Genomic DNA, 27,077 nt, shown 5'->3' on the forward strand with positions numbered 1-27,077 from the left:
ATAAAAATAAAAAAATAAAATTAAACTGGAAATCAATAACATCAAATAATTAGAAAATACAAGATTTATAAAATTCTCATGTGTTAAAAAGCTAAAAATTACACTTCTATATAATCTATGGATCAAAGAAGAAATTATAGTAGGCATTAGGAAATATTATGTACTAACTGATGGTGATGAAAATACTAGGTATTACAACTTGAGAGTTGCAGCAATAGCAGTAGTTAGAGGACAATTTATAGCCTTAATTCATCTATAATAATGTGAATAGAGTGAAAATTAACAAACTAAGAATTTATCTCAAAAAAAGGTTTAAATGAATTGGTAAAACTAAATCCTAGGAAAGAATAATGAAGAAAGTATGAAAGACTCATTAATGAAAACATAAATTAAGGTAATAGAAAATAAAGGTAGGATCAATTAAACAAAAGCTGTTCTTTGAAACAAATAAGAATGATAATTCAGAACAAAGTGAAAAAAGAAAATACTGGTAGTCCAACATGACATTCTTTAGAAAGGATACATTAGCATAGTTTCCAATGATGTTAAAATGATGGTACAAGGATATTACAGGCCAATTTTGCCTATAAACTGTAATATTAGATGGCATAGAAAGATTTTTAGAATCTTTATAATTTGCATGAAGACAGAGAAACTCGAAACTCTTTGCTTGGTGGTCTTGCTTCTCCCTCCCTTCTCACTAATCTGTTTTAGTTAGTTTAGCAGAACTGTGCCGCAGTCTGGCTGGGCACAAGATCACGAGCCACTCACAGCTTTGTAGATTCAAACAGCAATTCATTATTCCCGAACTCACACCGGCCCTCTACAAACACGTTCTGGGGAAATCCAAGTTCTGCTGCCGCCAATTCACGTACTCCACGAGGCTTTTTATCCCTCTTCCCAGCAGGAATAACCTTAAACCTAGAACTGCCTTAAATCCAGATTGTCCTAAACCAGGAACGCCCTAAACCTGAATTATCCTAAACTGGGATACTTCCTAAAACCTGCAGGATATACCCTAAACCTGGATCCACCCTCGTCCTTGAGCAGGGTCACCTTTCTCAAACAATGTCACAGCGAATTTCCAAGGCAAGTCCATTTAACATGGGGTACGCTGGCAAGGAAATTTTGATACGTCATTCCTACTTGGCAATGGCCCTCAGCAGAACTGATCTTTTTTTTTTTAAATCAATTAATTTACTTATTCAAATTAGGTATGTATGACAGCAGAATGCATTTTGATGAGCTGTGGTTCTTTTTAGAGAGGGAGAGAGAAAGATGTCAAATATCATTGCTTGCCAGGGAGATGCCACTGTAGTCTCAGTAGAACAGTTGAAATGGGAAAAACTAAGAATTCCACGAGTTGATGAGGATGTATAGCCACAGCAATACTCAACCTAGTGGTGGTAGTGGAATCCGGTATAACCAATTTAGACACCTGTCTGGCATTTTTAATGTAAAAAATATGAGTACCCTATTACTTAGCAATATGAGTACCCTGTTACTTACTGTATTCCTAGAGATAGACCTCAGAGATTGTCTATGAATACACAAGAATGCTCATAGCAGCACTTTCCTCATAGTCCCTGTTACAGTATAGCTATCAGGTGTCCCCCCAAAGCTCATGTGTAATATATGAAAGAATGTTGAGAGGTGGAATGATTAGATTGGGAGAGCATTAACCAATCAGTGGATTAATCTACTGTATGGATTAGCTGGGTGGTAACTGGGGAGGTAGGGTGTGACTGAGGGAAGTGTGCCTTTGGGGTTTATATTTTGCCCCTGGTGAGTGGTGTTCTCTCTCTGCTCCCTGATTGTGATGTCCTGTACTATACCACACCCCATGATGTTCTGCCTCACTTTGGGCCCAGAGAAATGGAGTTGGCTGACCAACTCAGAAACCATAGCCAAAATAAACTTTTCCTTTTCTAAATTTTTCTTGTTGGATCTTTTGGTGAAAGAGAGGAAAAGCTGACTAAAACAGCTCCACACTGGATGAAATTTCTATCTATAGTATATATATGAATAAATGGTGTTTTATCATAACACAGAATAATAAACAGGAGTTAAAAATAACAAATTATTGCCATAGTGGACAAATGTGGGTGACTCTAATTGACATGAGGTTGGGCGAAAGACGCTAGACTCAAAAGAATAACTAATGTTTGATTCCATGTAGACACAGCTCCAGAGCAGGCCAACTCATCCACACTGATAGTCTTGGAGGAGGGAATAATAAGGAAGGAGTCCACAGGAGCCTCTGAGTGATAGAGACTAACTGTGTCTTATTCAGGTGGTTACACGTGTGCATATGTAAAAATCTATCAAGTAGTACATAAAGATTTGCACACTCTATTGTATAAACTATACTTATTCAATAAAAGTAAATTTAGGGCTGGGGTTGTGGCTCAGAGGTAGAGCGCTCGCCTACCATGCGTGAGGCACTAGGATCAATCCTCAGCACCACATAAAATAAAAAATAAAGCAATTGTGTCCACCTATAACTAAAAAATAAATAAAAATATTTAAAAAAGTAAATTAAAAGGAAAACATGTCAATTACATTTTCATTTCTTGAATGTCTCATTTGATTCATTCAAACTATATCTGCGTTCATTTTGGTAGTCTTTCCTCCTCGATTCTATTTTCCTCTTTTATGTAAAATGCTCTGATTTTTTCTAACAGCTTCATATGTGGGGTGTTTGCAGGGTGAGTTCCAGTGTTATTCTTCTTGACTCAGTGAATGGTGCTGATTCCTGGTAAGTCTATTTGTTCAGCAGACAGTATGTAGAACTTAGCATGTGCCAGTGCTATTTGAAGTGCAATACATGGATTAAGTCATCTATTCTATACAACAACCTGTCAAGTGTTGACATATACACATTTTATGGGTTTGAAGCTGGATCACAGGGAGGAGAAGTGATGTGTCCCAGGACTTGAACTCAGGCTGTCTGGCTTCAGAGTCCAAGCTTTGGCATCCATGTCACCCTGCTGCTGGGAGCATGTCCTGGTCCTTGAGCTGTATTGGTATCAGTTCTTTAATGCTTCAAGGATTCCTAAACCTACTTCTGATTATTTCCTGGAGAGGCTCATTCTGTATCATTCTACATCTATATTAACTGAATCTTCTTTCCTAGATTGTAGTTTTGTAGAAAGTGCCCTGAACTGAGTATTGGGCCAAGAGAGTCAGGCCCAACTTAAGAGGGGCCTAAGTGTGTCCGAGCAGACACCTCAATCTCTGGAGTTTGTGTTTGTGGGGGCCTACCATGAGGTCCCTGGCATTAGATGTGAGGGCCATGCTAGCAGCCAATGCTTCTCCAGGCTGTAGTCTGCACCTGGCCCTGAGGCTGGGAGGACACAGGCTGAGGACTGTTGTGGAGGGGAGGCTGTCTGTTGTAGGCAGCAGGGTGATGAGTTTCCTCTGTCCCAGGCCTGGCAGCTGCCAAGAGCTCTCATCCTGAAGCAGTGACTAATAAATTACAGGAGGTCGGGGGTGTGTCTGTAGGAGTGAAAGAAATAATGAAGCCTCATAGGAGTAGGAGGGTGTATAGTTTGGGGGAAGGGCATCTGACTACAGATCAGGAGGTCCCTGGTTCAAATCCTGGTGCTCACTTCTTATTCCTGTTCTTGACCTATTCTAACAGACCCCTGAAATTTCAACTTCTTTAGAACCCACCAGGATAAACATTTTTATCACAACCAGCAAATGCTGAGGCTTTACTGTGGATTGTTCTTAACCCTGTTCTTAACCACCAATATAAATTAGAATCATTTGAGGAGTCTATAAAAGTGCCATTTCCCAGGCCCCACCCCAGGCCAATTAGATCAGAACGTCTTACAGGGAGAGGCTTGTCTCTTCTCTTCCTCTTCTCTATACTGTGGAAGGAAGACATGAACCTAAAGTTGGGGACAACATGTTGGATTATGGAATTGGGGCTTTGAAATGAAAGCCATGTAGGCTAGAATAACCCAAAAGATGGTGTGTGGCCTAGTAGGACGTAAATGATGGTAGGACACTAGCAAGTGCACATTGGAAGGTGGAGAAATCCAGGGTGTGACCATCCAGGTGTTTAGAATGCTTATTACACACTCATAAGTAGTAGGGGGTATAGCTCAGGGGTAGAGCATTTGACTGCAGATCAAGAGGTCCCTGGTTCAAATCCAGGTGCCCCGTTGCTAGAGTCTCATTTTAGATACCAAAGAGGAAGGCTTCTAAAGTAGTGAATAACAAGGAGTCAATAATGGCTCAAGTCCATCCGCATTGGCCCTAAACTCCTAGCCCTGTTCCAGGCCTCTGAACTGCAGTGTGTTCATTTGTACTCTGGATTCTAATCAGGTGACACCTCTGTACTCCTCTGTAGAAGGAGACAGAAAAGGGCTGGCTGTGAGGCTCCTCCAGGTCACATCTGGTCATGCTCTGGCACAGGCTGTCTTCTAGGGAGTCGACAACAAAACTCCCTCATTGCATGAACATCTAGCCCCCACCCCACCCCACCCCCGCTTTTTTTTTTTTTTTTTTGGTACTGGGGATTGAACTCAGGGGCACGCAGTCACAGAGATTCATCCCCACATCCCCATTTTTATATTTTATTTAGAGATGGGGTCCCACTAAGTTGCTTAGAGCCTTGCTAATTGCTCAGGCTGGCTTTGAGCTCATGATCCTCCTACCTCAGCCTCCTGGGCCACCAGGATTACAGGCGTGTGCCACCGCACCCAGTGAACCCTAGCCTTCTAAGAGGTCTGTGGTGATTAGGAGCCCAGCTTCTTCCTTAGGTGAATCCTCTATATAACCTCTGCAGGTAGCTCCTCCTAACCCCCTGGGCAGGGGCTCCTTACCTCCTGTTCTCTCAGGTCTCTGCTTAGTTTCCAGTTGCTTCTGTGGAAATATTATGGAAATAGTTGTCCCGAAGATCAAGGACAATACCTTCCTTTTCTCTGTGGCCTCAACAGGGTCTAGTACCTAACAAGCTCCATGATCATTTGCTGAGGGAATAAGTGACGGAGTGAAATAATGAGTCCCCTCCTTGAGGCATTGGAGTATGGAGGAGGCTCTCCTTGGGCTGTGTGTGAGGTTCATTGAAGATCAGTACCACAGTCTGATGACTGTGTGTGGATTTAGGGGAAACACTGGAGTCAGGTGTGCTTTCTAGGTGCAAATGTGGTGCCTCTAGCAGTCTGAGAGTGGAGATTGAGGGGACTCATTAAAGTTGGAATTATAATAGGTAAAGTCACATTCCAATGGAGAAAGCTGGCAGTTTCTATATTTTTACCAAATTTTAGAACTGTTTGTTTTATATAACTCCTATCACCACCATTCATGCTGTTGCAGTTGTTAGTACTGTGGATGATGTAGTTGATACTTGCTGTTTACTTTAATGCCAGATCTAGTTCATGGCTATTCATTATTTTTGCTTTTGGCAATTGCTGACACCACCATTCTTACTTTTGTAACAATTGGTGTTATTTTAATGTTGAATATGGTTTGCTTCTGTTGTTGATATTGTTTGTTTCTCCCTTTTTCTGTGAGGTCCTGGGAATCTAGTGGCACACTACAAGTTCACAGAATAGAGATTCTTCTGCTAGGCTAAACCTAGCCAAGAGGCAATATACCTTTCTCCCCAAACAAACTAACCATGCTCAAACTTCAATGATACTTTAAAATAAAAATAAAAAGAGACTAAAACTTCAAATTAATGACCCTATTTCAAGTGGTAATGTCTATGAGGACCATCCACAGATCCCACTCATAGACATCCATTCTTTCAACCAAAACAGAGACTTAATACAAAGGCTGTGGAAACCATACTCATGAAGGGTCTCAATCTATATAACTTTCATTGCCTTTTAGAATATATGGAGGTGTGAAATGAAGAAAAGCAATCATAGAGGTTGTATTCCACTGTATACAACACAATTAGAAGATCTACAAAAAGAATACCACTCTTTTGAGACCTGTATGGAAAATGGAATCCTCAAGCTCTGACACAATATAAACTGTATCAAAATATACTAATCATCACCAAAGAACTTTCAGGGAAATTGTACCTCAAAGCCCATTTGGAAATGAAAAAATTCACATCAACATTATAGTCCAGAATATTTTGGCAAGAGAAGACTGGGCCCTAAGCAGGTTAACAAATAAGAGTATAAAAAAATCTATCCTAACAGATGCATAAAATCCAGCACAAGGATACAAAGAAATATGAAAAATCAAGGTAATATGTGGCTTCCTAAAATTTATCATTCACCAGCAAAAGTACTGAAGTGGATGAAGTAATTCAAAAGAATGATGATAAAAATGATCAATGAATTTCCAGAAAATACAAAAAAAAATTAACAAGGTCAATGTAGGATATAAATGAGAAATTCAATAAGAAGCTAGAGATATGAAAAAGAACCAAGCAGAAGTCTTAAAAATGAAAAACGACTTAAAAAGGCCAATAGATTTACAATAGAGTAGAACATGCTAAAGATAGAACCTCAGAGCTGGAAAACAAAGTGGCTAACCTTGAACATTTAGATCATATTTAAGAAAGGAAGGTAAATAACCATGACCAGAATATACAAGACTCAGGAAAACATTAAGATTGCAAAATTAAGATGCATTGGAATTGAAGAGGATTGTGAGATACAGGCTAATGGCATGGATATTGTTTCTTCAGGGAGATAATAGAAAACTTCCAAATCTTAAGAATGAGATGGACATCCAGATACAGGAGGCATTCATAACCCTATATAGAGAAGATCAAAAAAGATCCTCACCAAGACACATAATAATTAAAATGACTAACAAACAGAACAAGAATAGAATTTTGAAAGCCTCAAGAGAAAAACATCAGATCATAATTGGAAGCCACCAATCAGAATTACTTCTGTTTTCTTAGTAAATCAGGAAGGCTTGGAATGATGTGTTCAAAACCTTGAAAGAAAACAATTGTCAACCAAATAACTGTCAACCAGGTTCATTACATCCACCAAAGCTATCCTTCAGAATTGAAGTAGAAATAAAAACCTTCCAACATAGGCAGAAACTAATAGAATTGTAAGCCAGCATTACAGAAAATTCTTAAAGAAATACTACACACAAAAGAAATTTAAAAAAACCCCAAACCAAAAAAACCCAGAAGTCACAAATGGAAAAATCTCATTAGAAATTTTTAAAAGGGGGCTGAGGCTGTGGCTCAGTGGTAGAGCGCTTGCCTAGCATGTATGAGGCACTGGGTTCGATCCTCAGCACCACATATAAATAAATGAATAAAATAAAGGTCCATACATATAAAAAAATTAAAAAAAGAAATTTTAAAAAGAATAGTTAAACAAATGAGAAGAACAAATTAAACATTAGAAATAAATAAAAGTGGCATGAATTAATAAACATCTGTATAATAACATTAATATAAATGTAATTGAAAAACATGGACTGGAAGAATGAATTAAAAAAACAAGGCCTAACTAAATGTTGTTTGCAAGAGACTCACCCTACAAGCAAAGACAGCCAGAAACTGAGTCTGAAAGAATGGATTTTGATATACCATGCAAATGGAGTTCCTGAAAAAGCATGAGTACCAACTCGTGAGTACCTACTCAGAATACCTAAGCAATTTTAAGGCAAATAAGCAATGCTATAGGCATCACAATACCTGACTTACAATTACACTACAGGGCTTTAGTAAAAACTGCATGGCACAGAAAACAGACATATAGACCAAAGGTACAGAATAGAAGGGATAGAGGCAAACCCAAATAGATACAGATTCTTGACAAAGTTGCCAAAACACATTGGAGAAAATTAAACATTTTAAACAAATGATCCTGGTAAAATTGGTTATCCATATGTATAAGAATAAGACTAGATCCTTATCTCCCACACTACACTAAAGTCAACTCAAAATAGATCAGAGACCTAGAAATTAAACTAGAAATTATGAAACTCCTAGAGGAAAACATAGGGTCAACACTCCAACACATAGGTACAGGTAATAACTTTCTCAATAATACCCCTAAAGCTCAGGAAGTAGTACAAAGAATTAATAAATCAAATAGCATTTAATTTTAAAGCTTCTACACAGCAAAGGAAATGATTAAGAATGTGGAGAAAGAACTTACAGAATTGGAGAAAATATTTGCAAGCTACTCTCTTGACAAAGGATTAATATAAGAAAAACTCAAAAAACTTACCCCCAGTCAATAAAATCCCACAAATAACCCACCTGGCCTCAAGGCTGGGAAGACACAGGCTGAGGGCTTTTGATGTGGGGAGTGCTGTCTGTTGTAGGTAGCAAGATGATGAGTTTCCACTGACCCAGGCCTGGCAGCTGCCAAGAACTCCCATCCTGAAGCCATTCATAGGTCACAGGTAGTCTGGGTGTGGCTGTTGGAGTGAAAGATATTAATGAAACCTCATTGACATAAGAGGGGGTATAGCTCAGGGGTAGAGCATTTGACTGCAGATCAAGAGGTCCCTGGTTCAAATCCAGGTGCCCCCTACTGTGCTAAATTTGTAATCACTGAAGTGCATCCAGTGTTTTGTATTCTGCTGTGGCCAAACTTGCTGGGAGGATGATAAATAGTATCACTCTCTACCCCACAACATCTCCAAGTGCTGACTAAATAGCCCTGCTTGCTCTGTAGTGTTTGTATTACAGAGAAACACTGAATCAGAGTTACCCAGATTAACTTGCATTACTGCATTATTACTGGCTGACTTTATTCAAACCCAGATAGATCACATGCAGTAATTCTGATCAGCAGAACTCAGGTCAGGGAACTTTAATTTAGGGGAGCACTGTCCCCTGCTAACATCTACCCTAACAACCAGTGATTCTAACTGGCAGAAAAATTGTTGGAATTTACATCATCGTATCATTGTTAAGAACATTTCAGAGGAGACCAGTAATGAAGTCCAGCTGGTGTCTTCAGTCCCTGAGTGAAGGACAGTTGGGTCTGCAGGGACAGACAGTGGCCAGGTGGGTGGAGGTGAGCAACTGTAGGAAAGGCATGCAGGTTAGATGAAGCTACAGGTGAGGAGAAGGTGACAAACTGTAGAGGCAGAGCTTTGCAAAGGTGGTGGAGGCCCATAATGGAGGCCTGGACTCCCTGCAGTAAAACTCATCACTGAAGCAGGCTCATTAGGCGACACTGGTTGTTTTGAGTAAGATCTTGGACTGAGGAGCATAGGCAGATGCTCTCTGGTTTTGCTCTCAGAACAGGTATAGAAAACAGTGTCTTTTCTCTTCCTCAGTCCCCTAACGTTGAATCTTCCTGCAAGGAGAGACCAGAGGGGCAGAGGTTCTCTTTGTTCCACCCCTCCCTTTCTCCTGCTGCTCCATGTGACCTCCGTGCCCCAGCCCTTCAGTGCTATTGGCTCTGCCTCTTTCCTTGGGTGGGCAATTCTCTTGCATTGGTTTCTTTTTCTTCTCATTCTGTCCCCAGCCTGTGCACCCCCTTGGCATGTTTTGAGGGTCCCCAGTGGTGTGAGCCTTGTGAGAAAGGGCTCTACTTGCAGCCTCAGAAGCCAAAGTCAAGGCCCCTTCCTCCCTTTGTCCCTCTGTCACTTCTGGCCCACCAGGTGCCTGAGACTCACACTGCACGTGCAGACTGAGTGGCACAAAGGCCAGGGCAGCTCCCTACTGTTTTGTGCACAGAAGCTCTTCCTCATGAATGTGGGCTCTATTATGAGTCTGTCACCAATCAGGTGTGTTTTTTTTGGATATTATTAATTACTGTCATTTTTTTCCAGGTCTATAGCATGGAAGGGAACAGTTTAAATTACTATCTCCAAACTGTGAGTCGGAATTGCTCAGTAAGCTTGTTAGAGAGACACATCGTTCCTAGTTTCTGTTCCCAGAGGATCTCACGTGGGAGTTCTCAGGGAGAAGCATGAAGTTTTGCTTTTGCCCAATCCTGCTCCACCTTCACCTCCACAGGGTCTGCTGAGCAGCCGGCTCCTTGAGTCTGGCTCTTCTAGTTGAGTTTAAGGAGGTTCCAGCTGCAGACATCCATGACATTAATGCCTCACCTGGGGACTAGAGAGGGGAAGGTGCTGGTCTTAAGTAGAGGGGGAAGGCAGATGTGGACACAGGAAGGAAGTGTAGGATGAAGGAAGTAGGTGACACTATCAAGTGCACATCTTCAGGAGGAGAATCCAGGGTGTGGCCTTTCATGTTTAGGGTGCTTATTGCACACTCCTAGGCAGCAGGGGGTATAGCTCAGGGGTAGAGCATTTGACTGCAGATCAAGAGGTCCCTGGTTCAAATCCAGGTGCCCCCTTGTTGGAGGCTCTTTTACATGCCAGAGAGGAAAACTTCTAAAGCCCTGAAGAACAAGGTGTCACATAGTGACCATGTCATCCGTCTTAGCTCTTACCCCTAGTGGTGTCCCAGGCATCATCCCCTGGCCCAGAGCGTTTGGTGAACAGAGCCCTTCCTCATCATGTGGACTCCATTATGACTCCGTCTCCAATCACATGTGGGGTTTTTGGGCACACAACCACAGTGTGCTCACTTGTGCTCTGGGTTCTGCTCTGGCCACATCTGTGTCCTCCTCTCCAGAAGGGGACAGCAGAGGGCAGGCTGAGAGGCTCCTCCAGGGCATGGCTGGTCATGCTGTGTCACACACTGTCCTCCAAGGCAGTGACCAGGAGGCTCCCTGGTTGCATGGACATCCAGCCTTATAAGAGGTCTGCGGGGTTGAGGAGCCCAGCTTCTTCCTCAGGCAACTCTTCTTTGTCACCTCTGTGAGAAGTCCCTGCTGACCCCCAGGGGGTCCTGCCACATCAGTGGAAATATTTTGTTCCTGGGTTTTTCTCCTATTTTTACTAAGACTTTTTGAGGAACAAGGACAATGTCTTCCCTGTTTCTGTGACCTCAACATGGATGACAGATCAGGCACTTACCAAACTCCATGAGGGTTTGTTTGGGGAGGTTCTCCCTGGGCTGTGTGGGGTCCACTAAAGACCCCGTGTCACTGGCTCTTGTCTGGTGACTGTGTGTTAGAGAAGCACTGGAGTCCATTCCAGGTGCTCTCAGCAGTCTGAGGTGGGATGGGACCAGTAAAGGTTGGAGATGAAAGAAGGGAGGGCAGACTTCAGTGGAGAAAGCTGGCAGTTTGCTGGAACATGCAGAGTGGCCAGGTGTGGTGCTGAGGATGAAAAGGTGCTAATGAGAGGCTCTACATGAGTGGGGGTATAGCTCAGGGGTAGAGCATTTGACTGCAGATCAAGAGGTCCCTGGTTCAAATCCAGGTGCCCCCTTGCTGAAGACTTTTAGATGACAGGTGTGGGAGGCTGCCATGTCATGTGAGAGAGAGAGAGAGAGCGCGCACACCATTTTGGCTCTTAACCCTCAGCCGTATCCCAGGTGGGAACTGAGTGTGTTCACCTTGTGTTCTTGATTCTGCTCAGGCCACATCTGTGTCCTCCTCTGTAGAAGGAGATAGCAGAGTGCTTGTTTTGAGGTTCCTCCAAGTCAGGGCTGGTTATGCACAGGCTGTCCTCCAAGGCAATGACCGTGAGTGTTCCTAACTGCATGGATGTCCAGCTTTCCAACAGGTCCATGGGGCTGAGGAGCCCAGCTTTTTCTCTATCAAATCTTCTTTGTCACCTCTTCAGGAAGCACCTCCTGACCCCTGGCAGCAGGCTGCTTACTTCCTGCTCCCTCAGGACTCTGCTTAGGCTCCTGACACATCAGTGAAGAATCTCATGGAAATATCTGGACTAAGACTCTGAAGATCAGGGACAATATCTTCCCAGTCTCTGTGGCCTTTACATGTATGAGAGGATCCAGTTCCTGACAAGTTCTATGAGTGTTTGTTGAGTGAATGTGTGATAGAGGGCAATAACGAGCTCCCTCCTTGAGGTCTTGGAGTGTAGAGGAGGCCCTTCCTGAGCTCTGTGAGATTCATGAAAGCTCTTATCTGATCATTGTGTGTGGACTTAATGGAAACACTGGCATCTGGTGTCCTTTCCGCGTGAAAAGGCTGCCTGGGTAGGGCAGACTAAGTAGAGAAACCTGGCAGTTTCCAGAACTTGCCGAGACTGCATTGGACTATGAATCATAGACAGCCTGGGTGTGGTGCTGCTTCACCCAGTTTTTTTCACCTCTATGACCAAAGACCTGACAAGAGCAACACAGGGGAGTTTATTTGAGGGCTATGGTTTCAGAGGTCTCAGTCCTTAGTTAGTCAAATCCATTGCCAGATGGGAAGGAGCTCAAGGCCATCAGAGAAGTCTGAAGACCCAGGATCATAAAGCAGGCAGGATCCAGGCTAGGGGGCCTAGGGGAGGAAAGCAGCCCAGGACATGGCAATCAGGAAGCAGAGAGAGACCAAGCTGGGCTCACCAGGGACAAAGTATACACCCCACAGGCACGTCCCCAGCCACCCACTCCTGCAGCCACACCTACCTGCCTGCAGCCGTCACCCAGTTAGTCTGTTCAAGCGGATCAAGGCACTGACTAGGCGAAGGCTCTCACAACACGATCATGACACCTCTAAACTTTCTTGCATCGTCTCTCATACGGGCTTTTGGGGACACCTCATATCTAAACCATAAGAGGTGCTGTGGGGGAAAAGGGGCTAATGAGAGGTTATAGACACGTGAGGCCATAGCTGAGAGGTAGAGCATTTGACTGCAGATCAAGAGGTCCCTGGTTCAGATCCAGGTGGCCACTGCTTTTCATTGGAGGACCACGATGGTTACCATGTGATTCTGCCATCCAGGTGGAGAGAGGCAAGGTAGATAAGGAGTTCACCAGAAATAATTTCTGACACCTGTCAATCTAGAGAACCCCTGGGTTTTCAAGACCCAGTCTGTGCTCATGGGTCTCAGAATGGAAGACAGGATCTAGTCTAGACAGGTTAAGGAAGACAAAAGCAGCAGATGTATCCTTCCCAAATATGTGGGTGCTAGGCCCAGTTCTCCAGAGAACACAGACCAATAGAGAGAGAGAGAGAGATTTTAAGAGCTGGCCTACAGCTGTGGAACATATAAGCATGATTTCTACAGGAGGCTCCACAGTCTGGACTCCCACCAGGAAAAGGGGACGTGGCAGCTTGAGTCTGAAGACAGTCTTGGGGCACATTCCCTCTTTCTCATAATCCTCAGTTTTTCCTCTTAAGGCTTAACTGATTATATGAGACCACCCACTTTAGAGTGGTAATGGCCTTTACACAAAGTCTACTGATTTAAGCATTAATTATATTTAAATGTTAATTTAAAAATGCCTTCACAGCAGCAGCTCCAATAGTGTTTGGCCAAATCTCTGCCTACCACAGAATACCCAATTTGACATATGAAATCATTCAGCACAATGGCTAATACCTTGAACTTGGCCAACTCTATACCCCAAGAAAAACTGTGAGTGTGAAGGAAATTGCTCAGAGGCAGGCTCAATGTGGAATTCACCTTGGAGCTCAGGCATCGGCAGTGGGGTCAGGTACTGGGCAGTGGTCACTGTGGAGGGCTGGTGGCTGGCTCCCTAACCAGGCTGGCTGGGATCCTGGCCCTCTAGCCTGGATCCTGCCTGCTTTATGATCCTGGATCTTCAGACTTCTCTGATGGCCTTGAGCTCTTTCCCATCTTGCCATCTATTGTCCTCTGTGTCTGTCAGTCTGAGATGGGCTCTTCTCAAATGAAAGTGCCCAGGCTGGGACCACAAAGGGTAGAAGGCAAAGGATCCTCAGGCCAATGAGGCGGGTGTGCTTGGTCACTGAGCCTTATTGGACTTGGGGGGGTAATCCATATCTGGGTCATTTTGGGGTATGGAAATGTAGAAGCCCTTAGAAAAAGTTGGGTGAGACTTTCTCACAGTCCCCCAGAATCCAACATGCAGTTTCCTGAGAGCAGTTGGTGTGGCTTCAGGAGGGAAGGCTGATTCGATTGGTTCAGAGAGCAAATAATAAGCTCCAACAGGACACTGTGTGTGAGGTTCTCCTGCAGCCCAAACACAGGGCCCTTCTGATTGTATCAAGAGAACCTTTGACCTCCTGTCACTGAATTAGTGAACCAGCTGAACATGAGAGCTAGTTGCTCTAAGTGCCACACTGTCATGCCAGCGACATGGACACTTCCCCTGCTCTCTCAGCCAAAATTAGGGGTAAAAATAGCAGAGGGGAGGATTCAAGATGGCAGGTTGGAGGAAGGCCGCATTTCCAGTTGTTCCGTGGCTTGGGGCTGAAGCAGTGGGAGCTCTGCTTCTTAGCAAGGTGGGTGAACGAGGGAATTCACTGAAAGTTAACATTAAACATTCAGATTCCCTTACAGACTAACAATTCAGGAGCATTGAACAGAGGATGAAAAAGAGTACATGGGAGTCAAGGTGGTTGTGGCAGCAGGAGAGGTGCTGGTCACCACAGAGGGAAGGAAAACAGAGAGAGAAGCACCATGGACAAGTTTGGCATGGAAAAACCTGTACTACAGAACAGCAGCTGCACTCGGCTAATCTAGAGGCTACACAGAGAACCGGTGTTCAAAAAGCGCTCTGTGTTTCTCATCTGGCAGGCAGAGAGCTGAAGTGGTAGCCACCACTATGATGTCCATGTGGGAGCCAAGGACATCATAGGAAATACAGCCACACTGTCCCAGCAAGTACCTATCACTGGGCCTAGTTAGGGCACTAACTAGAGCATGATTAAAACAGGCACAGAGAAGATTGTTCCCCAGGGGAAATGAAGTTAGAGATAGAGTGGAGCACAACTTGCTTTAGAGAATCTGAACATGTGGGCGTGATCACATTTGGAGACTAAGCCTAGGAAGCCTGCATTCATGAGCAGCAGAATGAGACACCTGTGTAGGGTTGGCTTCACTGCCCTAAAGGTAGAATTCTTGGAATGCTACTTAGTCGTAGAAGTTCAGCAGAGATTGGTATCTGCCTGGCCCTGAGGATGTTTGGATCTAATCATCAAAGAGCAGATACCACCCCCAAATCCCAAAGACCCATTAGGAGTGATGCCCCAGTCACTAGAACTTCCCATTTAGAATTCTGTAGGATCTGGTCTGTCCAGACAGAACTCCAGTCAACAGTACTTCCAGTTCTGTCCTCCCTGGAGAAGGGAAGCCGAGAGCAGTTTCAACCAGCTTCAGTTTTAGGCCACTCAGCTGACACCTCAGTGAGCAGCACAACGAGGAAGGGGTTGACAACCCCCCAGTCCTTGTTCTTCGTAAGGGTACACAGCACAAGAAGAAACAGAAAGAGGGCAGTCATCGATCATTCTCATCAATCATTTTGACCATGTAGTGGAGATGATTTTTTTATTTTTAATTAAGAATCTTTTCCTCTCTCCCTCTAGTCTCCCTGTCTTTGTCTCTGTCTCTCTCTATCCCGCCCTCTGAGTTCTAGCTATATTGATGTGCTGATTGGTTAGTGGATACACACACACACACACACACACACACACACACACACATTTGTTTCTTTTTTCTTATTTTACCATTTTTAAAATTATTGTTATTTTTCCTAGTCTTGTTTTTGAGGGTTAGGGTTTTTTGCTTATTTTTGCTTGTTTCTCCTGATTCTTTCTCTTCTTTCGTCTCCCTCTAATAGCCAAATTATCTTCTTCTGTATATTTACTCACTTTTATTTTTTTTTATTTTAAAAAATATTTAATTTTTAGTTGGTTGGAAAAAATACCTTTATTTCACTTATTTATTTTTATGTGGTGCTGAGGATCGAACCCAGGTCTCACACGTGCAAGGCGATCATTCTACTGCTGAGACACAACCCCAGCCCTTTATTTATTTTTTAACTCCTTCTTTATAGTCATCACTTACTAAATAAATCTCTTTTGATTTTTCTCTCTTTCACATTTTGAACATTCTAAACTTCTTTTACCTTCCTATCATATTTTCTTTTCTCTTAATGAACTGTATCTTTTACGATCTAATTTTTTTTAGTTGTAGATGGACACAAAGGCTTTATTTATTTATTTTTATGTGGTGCTGAGGATCAAACCCAGTGCCTCATATATGCTAGGCAGGTGTTCTACCACTGGGCTACAACCCTAGGCCCCCACCTCCACCCCTTTTTTGGTATTGCAGGGGCACTCAACCACTGAGCCACATTTCCAGCCCTAGTTTGAATCTTATTTAGAGACAGGGTCTCACTGAGTTGCTTAGTGCCTTGAAATTGCTGAAGCTGCCTTTGAACTTGTGATTCTCCTGTCTCAGACTGCTGAGCCGCTGGAATTACAAGCATGAACCACTTCTCCTCACTCTTATTATTTTTAAGAACTATTTAGTTGGTGTAACTCCTTCCTCTACCATTCATGCTTTTGCAGTTACTAGTACTGTGGGATATCATAGTTAACATCTGCTTTTTATATCAGATCTAGTTCATGACTATTTATTATTTTTTCTGTTGACAATTACCAACAATGCCATTCCTGTTTTTATGGTAATTTGTGTTGTAGATGTCATAGTAGGCAGCAGGCATTTGTTTTAATGCTGTATATTGCTTGCTTGTGTTGTTGCTATTGTTTGTTTGCTCCTTTTCTGGGAGACATTGGGACTTTATCAGGACATTACAAGTTCACAGACACTCTGCTGCTGAGCTAAACCCAGTCAAGAGATGGCACACCTTGTTCCCCAAACCAACTAACTATATTGTAACCTCAATGATACTTATTACACATAAAGGACACAAAAACCCAAACTAATGACCAGGCCCCAGGTAGAAATGGACATCTACTCCTACAGCAAAAACAAAATTAACATAAGGGCTTTGGCACCACACCTATGAGTTTTTAAAATCTAGATCATTCACATATTCTTTTAGAACATACAGATTTGTAAAGTAAAGAAGAGCAATCATAGGTGGCGCACCTCACATACCCTGCTGTATACAACACAAATTGCCAGATCTACAAGACCCCACTCATAACCTACAGGGAAAGTGGAATAATCAAGCTTTGACACACCATACATTCTGTCAAAATATATTCATCATCACTAAAGAACCAAGAAGAAAACTATATTGCAAAACCCTTTTGGAAATATATTGAAAAATTCATAATGACTTGATATCCCAGAATATTTTGTCAAGAAAAGGCTGTGGCCTAAAAAGATTAACAAATAAGAGTGGAAGAGAGATCCATCTTAACAGATGCATAAAACCCAACAGAGAAATACAAGAAATATGAAAGAACAAAGTTGCCTCGTAAAGTTCATGATTCACCAGTAACTAACTCCAAAGATATAGAAATGGATAAAATACTAGATAAGGAATTCAAAAGAATGATTGTACAAATGACAGACGAATTTGAAGAGAACACAGAAGGTAACTGAATGACTTAGGAAGTGACAGGAAATAAATGAGAAATTCCATTAGAAGAGAGATTGAAAAAGAACCAAACAGAAGTCTTGGAAATGAGAGATATACTAAATCAAATAAAATGTTCAGTTGAAAATCTCTCTAATAGAGTAGACTACGCTGAAGACAGAAGAGCTGGAAGATAAAGTTGCCAGTCTTGAACATTAAGATAGTAGTAAAGAAAAGAAAATAAACAACTGCAACCAGGATATATAAGAAACCTGGGGCAACTTTAAGATCCCAAATTTAAGAATCACTGAAATTGAAGAAGGTTGTGAGATGCAGGCAACATTAAGATTCAAAACTTAAGAATCACTAGAATTGAAGAAGGTTGTGAGATACAGGCGAATGGCATGAATAGCCTCTTCAGAGAAACAATAACAAGAAAAGTCCAAACTTTAAGATTGAGATGGACATCCAGATACAGAAGGCATTCAGAACCTCAAATAAACAAGATGAAGAAAGAATCTTTCCACAATGCATTATTAGAAAAACATCTAACATATAGTAAAAGGATAGAATTTTAAAAGCCTCCAGATAAAAACTTCAGGTCACATTTAGATGGAAGCTAAACAGAATTATTTCTTATTTCCCAGTATAAAGTATAAAATCCAAAGAAGGCTTGGAATGATGTGTCCCAAGTGCTGAAACAAAATAATCATCAACCAAGATCATTATATCCATGGAAGCTATCCTTCAGAATAAAAAAAGAAATTAAAAAAACCCTTCAAAGATAAGCAAATCCTAAAAGAATTCATGGTTACTATACTGGAATGTCAGAAAATTCTTAAAGAAATACTACACACAGAAGAAATCAAAAGCAATCCCCAGAGCTTGCAAATGGACAACTTTAATTTGAAGACTAGCTAAACAAATGAGAAACAGAACCAAATTAAGCATTAGAAATAAATCAAACTGTCAGGAATTGATAAGTTTCTCTTTATAACAACATTGAATATAAATGGTCTCAACTTTCTAATTAAAAGACATAGGCTAGAAAAATCAATTTAAAAACAAGACATAAATATATGTTGTTTGCAAGAAAATCATCTTACAGACAAAGAAAGCCACAGCCTGAAAGGGAAGGGATGAAAATAGATATATTATACAATTGCGTCTCCAAACAAACACAAATAGCTATGTTCCTATCTGACTAAGCAGATCTGAAGCTAAAATTAATCAGAAGAGACAAATAAGGGCTTTAAATGCTGTTACGGGGGAAAAATCAAGCAAAAAGATATAACAGTAAATATTTATGCCCCAAATATTGGTGTACCTAATTATACAATAACAGACACTACTCAGCTTAAAGACTCAGATACACTCCAATACAATAATACTGGTAGTTTCCACACACATCTCTCACCAGTAGACAAGTCTTCCATACAAACTCAGTAAAGACTCTTCAGACCTAAAATATAAATAAAATGGACTTTACAGACATCTATAGAATAATTTATCCAACCACAGCCAAATTCACTTTCTTCTTAGGTGCTCATGGAAAATTCTCCAAAATAGGCCATATTTTAGGCCAGAAAGAAACTCTCAGAAAATAAAAAATGGTATAATTCCTTTTATTTTATCTGATCACAATGGAATGAAGTTAGACATCAACAGAAAAGGTATAAATATATGAAGACCAAATGATACACTTTTGAATTAGGAATGGATGATAGAAGAAACCAGGGGAGAAATTTAAAAAATCAGTAGAATCTGATGAGAATTTTGATATAACATACCAGAACCTCTGGGACACTATGAAGACAGTTCTAAGAGAAAAGTTTATAGTGATGAGTGCCTATATAATAAAAATCAGAAAAAGTCCAAATAAATAACCCAATGATGCAGCTCAAGGCCATTGATAAACAATAAGAAACAAATTCCAAAACAAGTCCAGGAAAGAGATAAAATCAATGAAATAGAAATGTTATAGTTTGGATATGAGGTGTCTCCCAAAGCTCACATGTGCGGTAATACAAGAAAGTTTGGAGGAGAAATGTTTGGTTAATTAGCCTTAACCTAATCAGTGAATTAATCCCTGATGAGATTAACCAAATGGTAACTGAATGCAGGTGGGCTATGGCTGAAGGAAGTGGTTCATTGGGGGTGGCACTGTGGGATATCTATTTTGTATCTGGAGAGTAGAGTCTCTTTCTTCCTCCTGATCACTGTGTGAGCTGCTTCTGTCTGCCACACTCTTCCACCATGATGTCCTGCTTCACCTTGAGTCCTGAGGAATGGAGCCAGCTACTTATGGACTGAGACCTGTGAAACCATGAGCTCCTAAATAAACCTTTACTCCTCTACAATTGTTCTGGTTGGGTCCTTTACTCACAGCAGTGAAAAAGCTGAATAAACAAGAGAATACAAAACATACAATGGATCAAAAAATTGTTGGTTCTTTGAAAAGATAAACAAGATTGATAAACCCTTTTCCAAATTAATCAGAAGAAAAATGAGAAGACCCAATTACTAAAACTAGAGATGAGAAAGGAGACATCACTACACACATCACAGAAATTCAGAGGATCATTAGGAACTATTTTGAAAAGTTATACTCCAATAAATTGAAAAAATGGAAGAAATGGATGTTTTTTAAAATTGATTTTATTATTATTTTTAAATACATGACAACAGTGGAGTGCATTACAATTCTTATTACACATATAGAGCATAATTTTTTGTATTTATATAAAATATGTTCACACCAATTTATGCCATTATACATGTACTTTTTTGCATTACAATTCTTAATACTCATATATACCACATTTTTTCATATCTCTGTTTGTATATAAAGTATGTTGACACCCAATTCAAGTCTTCATACATGTACTTTGTAAAATGATGTTCATCACATTCTACCATCCTTGTGAATCCCCTGTCCTCTCCCTTTCCTTCCCACTCCTCTACCCTATCTACAATTCACTTGATCCTCCCAAGCTTTCCCTCCCTACCCCACTATGAGTCACCTCCCTTATATCAGAGAAAACATTCAGCATTTGTTTTTTTGGGATTGGCTATCTTCATTTAGCATTATCTTCTCCAACGCCATCCATTTACCTGCAATTGTCATGATTTTGTTCTTTTAAAATGCTGAGTAAAATTCCATTGTGTATATAAGCCACATTTTCTTTATCCATTCATCCACTGAAGGACATTTAGGTTGGCTCCACAGTTTAGCTGTTGTGAATTATGCTGCTATAAACATTGATGTGGCTGTGTCCCTGTAGTATGCTGTTTTTAAGTCCTTTGGTACACAATTTGTTGAACACATATGACATGCCAAAACTGAATCAAGAGGACATAGAAAACCAAAACACACTGATAACTAGCAATGAGATAGAAGCAGTAATAAAAAGTATTCCAACAAAGGAAAGTCCAGGACCAGATGAATTTTCAGCTCAATTTTATTAGATCTTTAAAGAACTAATACTAATGCTACTCAAATTATTTCATGAAATAGAAAGAAATTGAACACTTCCAATTTAATTCTGTGAAGCCTGTATCACCCACATGCCAAAACCAAAATAGTCTGAGGAGAGGAATAGCTGGGTCAAATGGTGGTTCCATTCCCAGGTTTCCAAGGAATCTTCATAATGCTTTCCAAATTGGCTGCACCAATTTGGAGTCCCACCAGCAATGTGTGAGTCTACCTTTTCCCCTACATCCTCGCCAACACTTGTTGTTGCTTGTATTCTTAATAGCTGCCATTCTTACTGGAGTGAGATGATATCTTAGAGTAGTTTTGATTTGCATTTCTCTGATTGCTAGAGATTATGATCATTTTTAAAATATATTTGTTGGTTGATTGTATATCCTCTTCTGAGAAGTGTTTGTTCAGGTCCTTGGTCCATTTGTTGATTGGATTATTTGTTTTTTGGTGTTTAGCTTTTTGAGTTCTTTATATACCCTAGAGATTAGTACTCTATCTGATGTGTGAGGGGTAAAAAATTTGTTCCCAGGATGGAGGCTCTCTGCTCACCTCACAGATTATTTCTTTTGCTGAGAAAAAACTTTTTAGTTTGATTCCAGCCCATTTATTGATTCATGGTTTTAATTCTTGTACTATAGGTGTCTTTTTAAAGAAGCTGGGTCCTAGTCCAACATGATGGAGATTAGGGTCTACTTTTTATTCTATTAGACGCAGAGTCTCTGGTTTAATTCCTTGGTCTTTAATCCATTTTGAGTTAAATTTTGTGCATGGAAGAGATAGGGGTTTAATTTTATTTTGTTGCATATGGATTTCCAGTTTTCCCAGCACAATTTGTTGAACACATATGACATGCCAAAATTGAATCAAGAGGACATAGAAAACCAAAACACACTGATAACTAGCAATGAAATAGAAACAGTAATAAAAAGTATTCCAACAAAGGAAAGTCCAGGACCAGATGAATTTTCAGCTGAATTCTATTAGATCTTTAAAGAAGAACTAATACCAATGCTACTCAAATTATTTCATTAAATAGAAAGAGATTGAACACTTCCAATTTAATTCAGTGAAGCCAGTATCACCCATATGCCAAAACCAAATAAGAATACATCAAAGGAAGAGAGCTACACATCAATATGTCTAAGGAGCTTAAAGCAAAAATTCTTACTAAAATACTAACAAATCATCTTCAACAATACATTAAGAAGTTTGTACATGATGTCCAAGTTGTTTTATTGCAGGGTGCAGGATGATTTAACATATGCAAATCAATAAATATAACTCACCACAAAAATAAAATCATATAGTTGTCTCAGTTGATGCACAGGAAATTTTCAATAAAATTCAACCATTAATGAAAATAAAGCACTATAGAAATTAGGGATAGAAGGAATCTATATAAATATCATAAAAGCCATATTTGACAAACCCAAAGCCAACATCACAGCAAATGGGAAAAAACTGAAAAAAATTTCTTTAAAATCTTCAACATGACAAGATTTCCACTCTCAGCACTCATATTCAATACTCTAATATAGCACTAGAAATTCTAGCCAGAGCAATGAGGCAAGAGAAGGAAATAATAGGGATAAAAATAGAAAAAGAAGAAGTCAAATTATCACTATTTACAAATAAATATGATTCTATACATAGAAGATCCAAAAAGCTCCACTAGAAGGTGGCTAGAGCTAATAAGCAAATAAGTAGGAGGTTACAAAATCAACATATATAAATAAAGAGCTTTCCTATACACCAATAATGAATCTGCTGCAAGAGAAATCAGGAAAATAATCCCATTCACAATAGTCTCAAACACCACCAGCTTAAGAATAAATCTAACCAAGGAGGTAAAAGACCCCTACAATGAAAACCATAGAACACTGAAGAAAAAAATAGAACACAAGACACAAGAGGATGGAAAGACTTCCATGTTCAAGGATAGGCACAATTAGTATGGTTAAAATGGCTGTTTTATCAATAGTAACATGCAGATTCAATGAAATCCTCATCAAAATACCAATGATGTTCTTCACAAAAGTAGAAAAAAATCTAAAATTCATCTGTAAGTATAAAAGATCCAGAATAACTAGAGCAATTCTAAGCTGAAAAAAGCAAATATATTACAGAGATATAAAAATAAAAACTGCATGGTACTGACATAAAATAGACATATAGACCAATGGAACAGAATAGAAGATACAGAGACAAATATACCCAGACATAGTCATCTGATCCATCATAAAGGTGTGAAAAACATACACTGGAGAGAAGATGGTCTTTTTGACAAGCGGTGCAGCGAGAAATGGTTCTCTATATGTAGAAGAATGACACTAGATCCTTATCTCTCACCCTGTACCAAGTCAACTCAAAATGAATCAAAAATGTAGGAATTAGATAAAAAATTATGCAACTTCTAGAAGAAAATGTAGGTTCAAGACTCCAACATTTAAGTACAGGCAATGACTTTCTCAGTAAGATCCCTAAACTCAGGAAATAATGCCAAGAATTAATGAATGTGATGAAATCAAATTGAAAAGATATTCTGCATAGCAAAGGAAATGATTAAGAATGTGAAAGAACTTATAGAATGAGAGAAAATCTTTGTTAGTTAGTCTTTTGACAAAGAATTAATATCAAGAATATATAAAGAACTCAAAAGAAACCCCACAAATAACCCAATTAATAAATAGGGAAATGAACTAAACAGCCACTTCTCAAAATAAATACAAATGGCTGATAAAATTATTATAAAATGATTGCCATCCTTATCAATTAGAGAAATGTAAATCAAAACTACACTGGGTTAGAATGATAGCCATCAAGAATACAAACAATAGTAAGTCCTGGAAAGACTGTGGAGAAAAAGGAACACTTTTACACTGTTGGTGGGATTGTAAATTAGTACAAACACTGTGGAAATCAGTGTGGAGTTTCTTCAAAAGACTAGGCATGTAATCATTATATGACCCAGCTATACCACTCCTTGGCATTTATCCTGAAGAATTAAAATGAAAAAACTATAGTGATAGATGCATATCCATGTTTATAGCAGCACAATTCACAAAAACCATACTATGGAACTTGGTACTTGAAAATATCAAGAAAATGTGGCATATATATGCAATGAAGTTTTATTCAGCCATAGAAGAATGAAGTAATGATATACGCAGGAAAATGGATTTGAGAATATTATATTAAGCAAAATAAGCCAAAACTCAAGTCCAAGGTCATATGTTTTCTCACATACATGGAAGATACAGAGAAAAAAGGAAATGGAAGGTTGTGGGGGATGTCATGAAAATCAAAGGGAAAGCAATGGAGTAGCAGAAAGAAACCAGAGAGGAGGAGGGAAGGAGGGAAAGAGAAAACACTAGGGGATGGCACTGGCAAATTAATTGTTGTATTTTGTGGATGTGTGAATCTGTTACAACAATCCAACCACTATGGGCAATTATCATGCACCAATAAAAACATGGGGGAAAAAGAAACCAGAGCTTCAGGAATTGTAGTATGGATTTCTGAGAGCATTTGGAAAACTCAGGCTTTGGAGCCTCGGAGAGAGGTGAGTATATTTTGCATGTGGCTCTGACACAGCGGGCAGTTTCTGCCTATTCCTGTATCTGGCCATTTGCCATGAGACTTTATGGATCTTTCATTAGAGATGGAACCTGCTCTTGAACTAGGGCTTATCCTGTGCCTTGCTTTCACCAATGAGCTGGTGGTATGTGACCCGAGACAGGATTAAAACCTGCTTGGAAAGGTAGTTGGGCTTGCCCCTTTGCATTTCTGCCACAGCCATGAAAGTGCCCCCTACCTGCTGCTGCTCCTCGGGCTGGGAGCCCAGAAGGAACACTCATGGCACAGACATGAACCCAACTCACAAGAGAGACCAGGTGCAGAGGAGCCACAGCTTGAAGCAGAGCCATCAGAGCCCAGCCCAGACCAACGGAATGACATCCAATCTGCCAATCTAAGCACATGAGAATAAATACTTATTTTGCATGATGAGATTTGGGGGATATTAGTTGTGAAGCAGTATTGTGGAAGTGGCTGACTAACAGCACGACCCCTACACTTGCCCCATCAGATTTTACTGGGTGAGGGGAGAGAAGGGGACTTCAGTGTGTGGAAGGAATTCAGATTGTGTCTGCAATCGGGATGGGTAGAAGAAGAGCCCATGAGACAAGCGAACGTCCTCTGGGAAATGAGAGATGAACCCATGGCCTGAAGAAGGGTCTCTACTCAGTTTGGGTGCATCTACAGTTTCCATAGTTGACTAAGAATGAGTGAAACTTCTAGTGTCCCGTGGAATTCTTGGGTGTGGTAACACAGGTCTCTGGGGAAGGACAGGGCCAGCTCAAGGTGAGAATGAGGTCTGTCCGAGTGAGGGCAGTCACTTCCCTCCAGTTCTCTAGAACAAAGAGACATGAGAGTCTGTCCTGAATCACTGACGGTGGCTCCGTGTTAATCAGGGAGGACTGAACAGGGATGCGGGGATAACTTGGGGCTAAGCAATTGTCTGCACAGTGGGCAGCCCTTGGTTCAAGATGCTGTCACCTGCTGGCCCCTCCTAAACATACCGACCACATGTTTGCAGCTGCTCATGCTCCAGGGGCTGTGGGACTCTGGACTCCCACTTCTTCACCTTTCAGTGGGCTGGATCCTCTCTTCAGGTTTCTTCTGTGTGAACCTTGAAGGATCGAGAAAATGGAGAGAGAGAGGGGAGGAAGAGGAGAGACAGAGGGGCAGTTCATCCTCTGGCCCAGAGCGTTTGTGAACAGAAGCCTTCATCATCAATGTGGACTCCACTGTGACTCCGTCTCCAGTCAGGTCTACGGCATGAAAGGGCACTGTCATGGCTTGTATCTCCAGTGTCCCCCAAATCTCCAGTATTAGTGCAGGAATGTTCAGAGGTAAAATAATTTGATTATGAGAACTGTAACCCAAAAGCACATTAGTCCATTTAGTAAATTAATAATCTGAAGAGTCTAACTGACTCTAGGCATTGAGGAGCAGCAAAAGGAAGTGATGATTTGGGACGTGCCCTTGGGGTTTGTACTTTGTCCCTGGTGCCTCACTTGCTGTCTCTGCTTTCTGGCTGCCACAAGCCAGCATCTTTCCTGCACCACCAACTTGTCCCATGATGTTCTGCCTCCACTAAGGCCCAGAACATTTCAGTCTTATGATCACAGATTGCACCTCCAAAACGGGGAGCCTTAAACACACTTATAAGCTGTTTCCTATAAGTCGTTCTTGTCAGCTATTTTGGTCACAGTGATGAAGAGCTGACTAACATAGGTGCAGATTAAATGAGTACCTCCAAACTGTCAGAGAGTCAGAATCCCACATGGAGCAGCTAGAGGCACAAGTGATCCCTCCATCCCTTCTCAGAGGGTTGGATTAGGGGTTGTCAGGGAGGAACCAAGAATGTTTGCTCATGCCCATCCCAGGCCCCATCCTCACCTCTGGAGAGTCTGCTGAGCAGCCTGATCTATGGTCTGGTTTCTCTAGTTGAGTGTGAAGGAGGTTCCTGCTGCAGACATCTATCATTTTTATGCCCACTCCTCCTCTAGGAAGGGTGTTGATGACACCTACAGGTGTGTAGACAGGAAGGGGCGTGGCCTAGCAGGAAGGAAGCTATGAAGGCAGACATTAGCAAGCGCACATCTCCAGGTGGAGAATCCAGGGTGTGGCCATCCAGGTTTAAGGTGCTTATTACACATACATAGCAGCAGGGGGTATAGCTCAGGGGTAGAGCATTTGACTGCAGATCAAGAGGTCCCTGGTTCAAATCCAGGTGCCCCCTTGCTAGAATCATCTTTTAGATGCCAGAGATAATATTTTCTGAAGTAGTAAATCACCAGGAGTCACATACTGACCCAGGTCATCTATATAAGCTCTTATCCCCCTGCAATGTCCCAGGCATGAACTTCAATATATAGCCCTTGGGCTGTGGATTCTGCTCAGTCCACATCTGTGTCATCCTCTCCAGAAGGAGACAGCAGTAGGGCAAGCTGTGAGGTTACTCTAGGGCATGGCTGGTCATGCTGTGTCACAGGCTGTCCTCCAAGGCAATGGATCCTCCAGGAAGGTCCCCCTGATGCCTGAGCAGGGCTCCTTTCTCCCTGAGACCTCTGTGGAAACATTTTGTTCCTGAGTTTCTCTTTTGTTTGGACCAAGACTCTTTGAGGAACAAGGACTATATCTTCCCTGTGTCTCTGACCTCAACATGGATGACAGGGTCTAGCACCTAACAAGCTCCATGATTGTGTGTTGAGGGAATGAGTGATGGAGTGAAATAACGAGCCCCCCCTCGAGGCCTTGGAGTATGGAGAAGCC

At 41.1% G+C, this 27,077-nt stretch overlaps 1 long non-coding RNA gene and 5 other non-coding genes across 6 annotated transcripts in view; all 6 read left to right on the forward strand.

Annotated features, from left to right (window-relative positions):
• LOC144375496 (uncharacterized) overlaps positions 1-27,077 on the forward strand; it is a 71,696-nt gene that overhangs the window by 32,552 nt on the left and 12,067 nt on the right. The window lies entirely within an intron of this gene.
• Positions 4,102-4,173, forward strand: Trnac-gca (transfer RNA cysteine (anticodon GCA)). Its single transcript has one exon. It is a non-coding gene; the product is annotated as a tRNA-Cys (tRNA).
• Positions 8,414-8,485, forward strand: Trnac-gca (transfer RNA cysteine (anticodon GCA)). The gene has a single exon. It is a non-coding gene; the product is annotated as a tRNA-Cys (tRNA).
• Positions 10,197-10,268, forward strand: Trnac-gca (transfer RNA cysteine (anticodon GCA)). Its single transcript has one exon. It is a non-coding gene; the product is annotated as a tRNA-Cys (tRNA).
• Positions 11,179-11,250, forward strand: Trnac-gca (transfer RNA cysteine (anticodon GCA)). Its single transcript has one exon. It is a non-coding gene; the product is annotated as a tRNA-Cys (tRNA).
• On the forward strand, positions 26,473-26,544 carry Trnac-gca (transfer RNA cysteine (anticodon GCA)). Its single transcript has one exon. It is a non-coding gene; the product is annotated as a tRNA-Cys (tRNA).

This window comes from Ictidomys tridecemlineatus, chromosome 2, assembly GCF_052094955.1.
Source record: "Ictidomys tridecemlineatus isolate mIctTri1 chromosome 2, mIctTri1.hap1, whole genome shotgun sequence".
Classification (NCBI taxonomy): domain Eukaryota; kingdom Metazoa; phylum Chordata; class Mammalia; order Rodentia; family Sciuridae; genus Ictidomys; species Ictidomys tridecemlineatus.